We start from the raw sequence: 8,734 nt of genomic DNA, 5'->3' as shown, positions 1-8,734 counted from the left end.
TAAGCATAAAATAGGATTACTACGGAAAAAATTAACCTTACCTTGGTAGTTTTAAATTCAACCAATTACGATATCATTGCTTGCTGAAATTTTCTGAAACATATGAAGGCACAAAAATATTTTGGTCTGCCGATAAAAAACATTACAATGAGTACTTTCCCAGATTTCACTCAATCTGACTCTCGTTTATGTAAGGATAAATATAAGCTTAAAAATATTCTCAAAATGAACTGAACGTTGAAATAATCACCCAGTATCACTTACAAAAAAGCTATCCATAATGGGCAGAGATTACGCTAACGAAAAATTGCATCAAAAACGACCACGGCAGGACTCGAACCTGCAATCTTCGGATCCGAAGTCCGACGCCTTATCCATTGGGCCACGCGGCCGAACGAAGAAGAAAGGGCTCGTAGACGTAGTTTTAGTCAATGCGTCATGGAGGTTCGTATCTATTAAGATATATTGCATGTATTTTGTAGTACATACGATTTTTAATTAATACTTACAGCTCAGTTCTCTGCTTTTAATTGTTTCATCCACCGGATATTACCAAAAGGAAGTTCATTGTGCTATTTGCACTCCTTTAGTTATTTTGGTTGGCTGGCGCCAATCTGTTGATCACGGTCTCCTATCGGCTTTTCTTGCTTTAAGTAAGGTTTCACTGAATTTTTTAGTTGTTTTAGAAAATTTATATTTCACTGAATTTTTAATAGGTTTCCTAGGTTTTTCCATGGTTCGCATTAGCTTTTGCGGTGATATGTGACGTGAAGTCAGTAGTCCCACGGTCAGTTAATTTGACAATCATTTGGTATTATTTTCATTTTTTAAGTTTGCTTGTAGTATGTCAGCGTCAAAAACAATTATCTTGCGATTTCAAACTCCTACAGAAGGGAAAGTCGTTAAATATTTTGTTAGGTCGTAAATACTTCTTTGAAACATTTTTAACATTCATGTTCTTAGCAGTGCACTGACTGAAATGCTGTGGCAGTTGAAATATTTAGCGGATAATCAAGCAAGGTTTTTCATATCGGTCTGAACCTTAAACAAAGAACTGGAGCTTAATTACGATCAGCGTAGGTAGGTTACTTGCTGGCTGCGTATGCCTTTAAGTTGGGGCGGATCAATCTCATGGGGTGAACGAAGAGCTAATGACTTTTTTGCCTCCATTGAGCATCAATTTATAGGTGGTGGGTGCCAGCAGTCTTCCGGTTGTCTTATCTTGTTGACATTTGTAATTTTCAGTTGTGTTTTGTCTCTGTTGGTTGGTTACCAAGATTTTTTATTGATCTGTATTTGTTAACAATCCTTATGTGTGTGAAGTTAAAATACGGTACTACTAAAACTTTTAAAATATGAAGAGTTATTGCATTTAATTCATTTACAACTACCAGTGCTCATTTAATTCATTTACAACTACCAGTGCTTTCCAATAAAATACCAACATATCTTTCTAGAGCTACCGATAACTACGTATCACTTATCTTCTGTCCGTTGCTTTGTTGGAGATTTTTCTATTTTTATTGTGTATGCCTCCCAGAAAACTCTCATCTTGACACTTTTTTCTCTGGAGAGAATTTTTCTGGTTGCTTGCATCAATGTGGGTGCAGCTTGGTTTCAACTTTGAACTACGGTTTCGCTAGTGCTGTAGCAGGCTTCTACAGGTTTGAAGTGTTTCCAGCAAAGGGGACAATACGTTTGGGATTTTAAAATCTTGACACGATTTGCCCAAAAGCACTTGAAACCTGAAGACGGTGTTGCAACGCCGGCGAAAACGTCGTGCAAAGATGAAGCCAAGCCTGAACCACTCTGCAAAAGCGTCCATCAACATGTTTGCATCAATGTTGTTGTTTGCACCGTCATTCTCCTAGGACCGCAGTGGATCATTCTGCACAGAACTTATTTTCTCCGTAGAACGTTCAAGTACTTAAAATCCTGGGCATTGGAATTAAAGATTGTGAGATAAAAACGGCAAATTCTAAGACCACATGATGGTCTATGACCGAGGATATTCTACTGTCTGTGAGAGTGTATATCTTTCTTTTCCTCTCCTATATTTTTTCCCTGACAGGAACCAAGCCGACTCATCTCCTGGTCTACATCTGGGGGAATAAAATGCATACCCTACTGAAAACGTTAGTGATTAGAGTAATCTTAGTATCTTGAGCATCTGCCCAAAAAGCAGATGGTCAGTGGTTTGATTCCCGGTTGGAATAAAAATTTTCCACAAGTTTTCGACCATCATTCTATTTCCATGCCACCACCATATCAACATGTGTATGTGTACCCATTAGTTTCTCAATCTTTTGTGATCAATCAAGCTGACTGAAACTCCATTGTGACCATCTTCTTAGATGTCTAACCTCCAATTCCTACCTCCCGACACTAAACAAAGCAAATTAAAATCTGTAACTCAATCATTGAATGAGCACTAAGGTACTGCGCGACTTTAGCATTCTACAATCATGAAAATCTAACTAGTAGAATCCACACAAATTCACTTCCATTCAAATGGAAAATGGATGAGTGGATACATCATAGTTTAATTTGAATCAAGCTAAAAGTAATGATTCAAGTCTAATATTAAGTCTGAATTCCCTATTTTTCAGTTAAAGGAGCAAACTATTTGACCAATTACTGATTAGTAAAAAATTAAATTGACATGACTAAGTAAAAACCACATAACTTTCCAATGGCCACATGAGTAAGTGTAACAAGGTAAAATCTGAGTATCACTCAGCTTCCTTGATCACAAGCTAACGAAAATGCATGAAGCTTTAATATCCATTTATTTGACAGCCGCTTCTTCAGAAAAAATGCCCACAAAAATATTTTCATAGTTGATGCACACTTCAGGCCACAAGTAATATCAAATAAATATTTCAGACTTAAACTTAGCAGCATTTATTTATACTTTGACTAGCTACTGATTATACAGTTCTCACAGTGACTTGATTCATTATAACCAAATTTACAAATTAACTATTAATCATGTAAAGGAAATTGTAATTGACATTGAAAACTCCTGTTTTGCAAGAACCAGGAATCAGTATTATGTACAAGGGGTACTTGCAATAATAGCAAACAACTTTACAATTCCTTTAACCTTACCAACTAATTAGGTATATAATATCCCAATCAAGCACCCAAATTTCCATAAAAAATTCTCCATTAGGTACCATACAAAGTCTCTAGGCACAGCCTGGCATTTCTCAAATAGAATATATGTATTTATATGTTTACATAATTAATAAGAAATTTGCTTGCTAGCCAACAACAATATTATAATTTCCCAAATTTAAAAAGGGCGCAGAAAGAAGTACGTACGACTCATTTCACGATAGTGGATATGTCCAAAGTTAAAAAATGTACAATCTTAAATTTGAGGGAACTGTGGAAGAAATCAATGTACCTCCACAGGGGACAAATTATAGGAGAATAGAGTTTACCTATGAACTACATTCAACGAAATTGAGGTGGTAGAAAATTGAGTCATTTACCTGCTTTTGATTTATGCCTATAGCATGGCACTAAGCAGTGGAAAGAAAAACAACTCCCACAAGCAGGTTAAAACGAATTCTATCAAACCACATTGAATCTAATAGGAAACAAGTTCAAGGCATTTTAATTGTATCAACTATATGCTATCTTATTTCCAGCTAGATTCAAATAGAGCATACCTCACATTCACTTTATTTACACATCTTAAGGCCGTTTTACACGGTACACGGAATTGCGCAGGTTAGAGCTGCATTAATTTCTAAAATGGTGTGGAATTGCGCGAATACATGAACGAAATTCGAACGTGGGCTATTTTGCCGTCTCGCGTCCACGAATTCTCGCATGTGTTCTAGCAATTCACCGCTTTACACGACGCAATTTTGATTGCGCCTTCGCACGTACGTCAGATTGCGCAATTCCATGTGCCGTGTAAAACGGCCTTTAGAAACAAGAAGTCTCGACTAAGCACATGCTAATTACTACAATCAATTATGCAAAATCACACACAGTGAACACTAGCACCATGAATTCTGCTTGGCTATATCATATCAGGGATGAGATTGTAAAACATGTATCACAAATGCAAAACAATGAACATGATACTATGATGGCATTTATGTAAAATATGATTCCTTCTAGCCACCAATGAAAAATCGAAAAACTTTCCGTCATCAAAGTGAACAATCATAGCAAATGCGAAAGTCAGTGAATTGGAATTCGGCTTATGGTTCTCAATGCAACATGACACAGTAAAAAGTCCACATTATGATGCTGCACCTAAGAACTTTCAGTGAAATCCAATGGCATTAATGAAATATTTTTATACTAAAACACTCAATAACTGACATTTGAAAATTTATTAATAAAAAAAACAGGTAGTAGTTGATCAAATCAGAATTAAATCCATTCAAATGAATTTGGATATTTTTTAAAGGTACATATTACATTTATAAAGCATTTGATAAACAAATTTCATCATATACAATCGGAAAAATTTAATGCAATAATTGGAAGGCAAGTCTCAAGAGACAAAGGTATTTTCTGCAAACAAACTTGAAATTGTAACATTGAAAAAGCCATATTGCATCACTTTGATGTGCACTTACGGCACAGAATAGTTAAGGTTGATAAATTCACCAACCAGAAGGGAACTTTTCTATTGATACAAAATATCAGGTCCCGCGGTATAAATGAGAACTCTTACAAGGACCACTTATTTATAAATGCTATGAAAAACACTGCCCAGCAGGATGATAGTTCTACGTTTAAATGAAATGTCAAGCTACATTTTACTAATGCACTGAAGTACATAATTTTTAAAAATCACTGACATGGACAGTGGCATCTAGTTTATTATACGAAAATGCAATTTTTAAACAAAAGATTCACCCACAGATAATGTGATGTTTTGAAGAGGTATTATTGGTCACTGCAAAATTACGAAACTATGGTTTTCAACAACCAACACACACATTTCTATCCTTCCACTCTTAAGAAAGTGACAACATAAATTCATGGTGCAGGAGTGTTCATATTTTAGCACAGTTGAGCATGAGCAATTCATTGAATTAATGAAATAGTCGTGAAAAATGTCAATGAGTTAGAAGCACACTGGCTAAAGGATGACTCCGGTGAAAAGTGAAGGAAAGTCCTCACTTATCAGGTTACTGATACATATCTATACGAGTATTACAAAGCATTAACATCAACAATGATGCGATGGAACCCTATAAAAAGATGGAGGATGAAGACGATGGAAGAAATAAAGTTCAAACATTACTTGATTAAAACTTTGAATTCAATTACAACTGAGGTCTGTTAGAAAACAAATTCTTTGTGTAAAACATTCCAAATAATTTACAGCTGGTCATGTAAGTCAGCATGTCAGAGAATGTAATAGTTTGAAAAGAGGAAACTATAAGAAATTAACTTTTTTCATGCCTTAATATTATTGTGTAAATACATACCTCATCAACAAATCACTTAGTAAATACCCTTATTGCTTCTCATCAAGGTGTTACAGTATCACATAAAATTCATTTTTACCCGATCAGTGAGATTAATCAAAAAGAATTTAGTGCCTCACATTTAAAGCAAGTAATGTAAGCAAGGTTAAAACTTCAATTACCATTCACTAAGCAGAAATTACAAGTAGCAATTAGGGAATTACAGATAAAATACCATGATGTATAATCACACAATTTCTTTTCGAAGTTATTTAAATTTACACATAGAAAGAATTCAGACACAGTTCATTCAGTAAAAATCCCAGGCATTTATATCATACATTTCACATAAATCTTAATGAAGGCTCAGACAGCATGCAATCTTAACTTTTCCCCGACATTACAAAAATGCCTTGGCTTTAAGCAACAAAATTATAAAATTTAGCAATAACTGCATATTATTTAATATTCAATTTAAAATCATGTTAACCATAAAAATTGCAGAACCCCGACAGATTACATCAAAATTTAGATAATTTGGAAAGAGAACATTTCTACATAAAAATCTTACCGGAATAACTCTTAAAAACGTACATCAATTTACATAGAAATTCTTAGCTTTAAAACAATGGAGTCCTTTCTCCAATAGAATTTAAAAAGATCACAAAATACATACTCTATTTCAAGAGGGTAAAATAAATAGCCACTCCAACTTCAACCATAAACTAATGAAGATAATGATGCGCTGTTTAGTAACATGAACTGATCCCTTCACAAAAAAATTTCGAATAAATAAAAAAATTAAGTGATGCACAGTTCCCTCGTTACAAGAAGTCCTCCATTGTAAGTAAAAAGAATTTAAACAAAAATTACTCATTTTTCCATAAATCTACTCTGACTTCTAAACAAACTATCATCAATTTTGCTCTTACAAAACAGGCTTCCAAAAATCACAGTAACATTAAGTGCATTGTTAACTCACATTTAAAAATGGTCAAATTGCCTCTCGGTCATTTTTCCTGACTGTACAAAGACATGTGAAAATAATTAATAGGTAAGCAAAGCAGCCTGACATTAAAAGCCAAATTCAGCAATTAAAACAAAACAATGGGTGGTAGCTTGACAAGGTACTAAATTATTTAAATAAAACATAAGATAAAAAGGGCTCAGAGGGGTAACAAGAGCTGAAGAGGCTAAAGATCCTAAAGAAAACTACATTGGCAAAATAAAATGACATTAAAAAATACAGCACTTGCAAACAATCACTGCCACTTATAATTTAGCTAATGTAGGAAGTGAATGTGAATTTTTGTGGGGGGGGTTTCCTCAAATCTTAAATTTATAGTGGTATTATTGCTTCATTCATCATTTTACCAACCAGATGTTCAAAACTAAAGAACCGGTGGATATCCACATTCAAACATTATTCAAAAGATGTCGGACTGTTTAGCTGTGCTGCTGTGGAATATCGTTTTACTTGTACCTGTCTTACTTTTAAAGGGATGTATGTTTTCATGTAATCCTAAGTTCTTTGTTTATTATGAAGTGATTTGTAAGCATTTGTACCATGGTAAGTTTTCTTGCTCATTATTTATTGTATCTGCTTGGTTTTCTTTTGTTTTATACTTTGTGGCTTAGCGGAATTCGCAGTATATCATGTATAAAGTTGTACAAACAAGTTGGAGATTTGGAATCAGCCTGGCATTGTGTTATGAGGACTGATAGAGAGGACTCTGTCAATAGTCAAATTTTTGGTGCTTTATGCAGAAAAATAAGGCCTTGGCTAAATTTAAATGCTCACTGGAGCCACAAAATAGATTGGTATGGTACTCACAGTTACACGGTAAATGCAACTCACAAAGGCTTTATCACAGACACTTCCAACACAAGTATTTTCAAATGCACATCACTTATTCACAGGGAAAGTAACAGATATGTAAATGGCACTTTAATATGAGACAAAATAGAATGTTTCAAACCTGATTATGTAGGCCCAAACTCATTACATAACTAATTGATTTCATAAGTTTCCAAATGATTGGCCCCTTCAGTATCCTACTACCATAATTAACATACAAGACTGATTTCTGGCATGCACTCAAACTATTCCGGCTATTTTAAATAAGAGCATCAATTTACTCACACAGCACAGTGGATACATGGCCAAAACAAACAAGAAATTTGATGCATCACACATTCTGTAGACAAACAATTTGAGCATATATATACACACACAGTTAAAACAACCTTGTTTAAATACAAAATTGACCTATTATTACAATGTAATAATTATTTACAAATCAGTAAATACGATTATGCAATGTACAATTATATTTCACTGGAATAAAATTTCCGCTTCATAATTAACAGGAATAGTTTAACAACAAAAGTTAACCAAACAAAAAGAGCATACCTAAAACTATGATAACAATGGTGATTGTACCGTGAATAAAATGTAACAACCTTCAATGTAGTAGCTCAATTTCAACACAACTTGGTCGCCAACTTGTTTCTGGAGGAGATTGAAGGTTCCCAGACCGAAAAATGACTATATTTCTTGATTCTTTGGTTATCATGATTAGAAGGTGGAATTCCACTGAATGTCCATGGCTGCAAAACAAAGAGGCCAACGTCAATTTCAGACAGAGGAAAATGATCTTGTAGGTACACAATATGAAAGAATCAACAAGAACAAACAAAGAGAGGATCTGTATTTTGCAAGAGCTAAAGAATCATTAACTCCAGGTTTAGAGGCATGTGAAGTTCATATACAGTAAAACCTCTCTTAAACGAAACTCAAGGGACCAAAATTTTGCCGTTTCGTTGATCGGGAGTTCGTTCCCCGGAGGCGATGCGCACGTTGCATCATTCTAGGGGCTCGGAAATTGAAGCAAGTCTGCATGCGTTATCTTCATTCTACCTTCGCATACTTCAAAACAGTGCTTATTTCTTCAGCTGCAATGCAAATCGCGGGCAATAGACCACATTTAGGAAGCCTCAGTTCGTAATATTCAATCACTTCGCGTGCTTTTTCATCGGTTTTCAAAAATGTATGCAGCGTAGCGGTGAGTGCGAGGCCATCCCTTTATTCTCAATATTTGAAATAGAGTACATGTATTCGCGAAGTTTACACTGAAAAATTAAGAATTCGATAGATTTGACCATTACTAATATAAAGTTAAAGTAACAGCGCCAATTATAGCTTCATCATGAAATTAAGATCGCTCTACCATAACGGCGCGAGTGCGACTTTCGTCGACCCATTAAAGCTCAGTGGGTGGCAGCAT

General features: G+C 34.8%; 1 protein-coding gene and 1 non-coding gene across 3 annotated transcripts in view; both read right to left on the bottom strand.

Moving 5' to 3' along the window:
• Positions 1–319: 319 nt before the first annotated feature.
• Positions 320–392, bottom strand: Trnar-ucg. Its single transcript has one exon. It is a non-coding gene; the product is annotated as a tRNA-Arg (tRNA).
• A 4,885-nt stretch (positions 393–5,277) lies between these two features.
• The window catches only part of LOC124168784 (ethanolamine-phosphate cytidylyltransferase), a 28,872-nt gene continuing 25,415 nt past the window's right edge, over positions 5,278–8,734 (bottom strand). For both annotated transcript variants that reach the window (XM_046547088.1, XM_046547089.1), the window contains exon 9: positions 5,278–8,057. The gene's annotated coding sequence lies outside the window, so the exon portion shown is untranslated. The remainder of the gene's footprint in view (positions 8,058–8,734) is intronic.

The sequence above is a fragment of the Ischnura elegans genome, chromosome 12, assembly GCF_921293095.1.
Source record: "Ischnura elegans chromosome 12, ioIscEleg1.1, whole genome shotgun sequence".
Taxonomy (NCBI): Eukaryota; Metazoa; Arthropoda; class Insecta; order Odonata; family Coenagrionidae; genus Ischnura; species Ischnura elegans.
The sequence above is the reverse complement of the archived record's forward strand: the minus strand, read 5'-3'. Positions and strand labels throughout refer to the sequence as shown.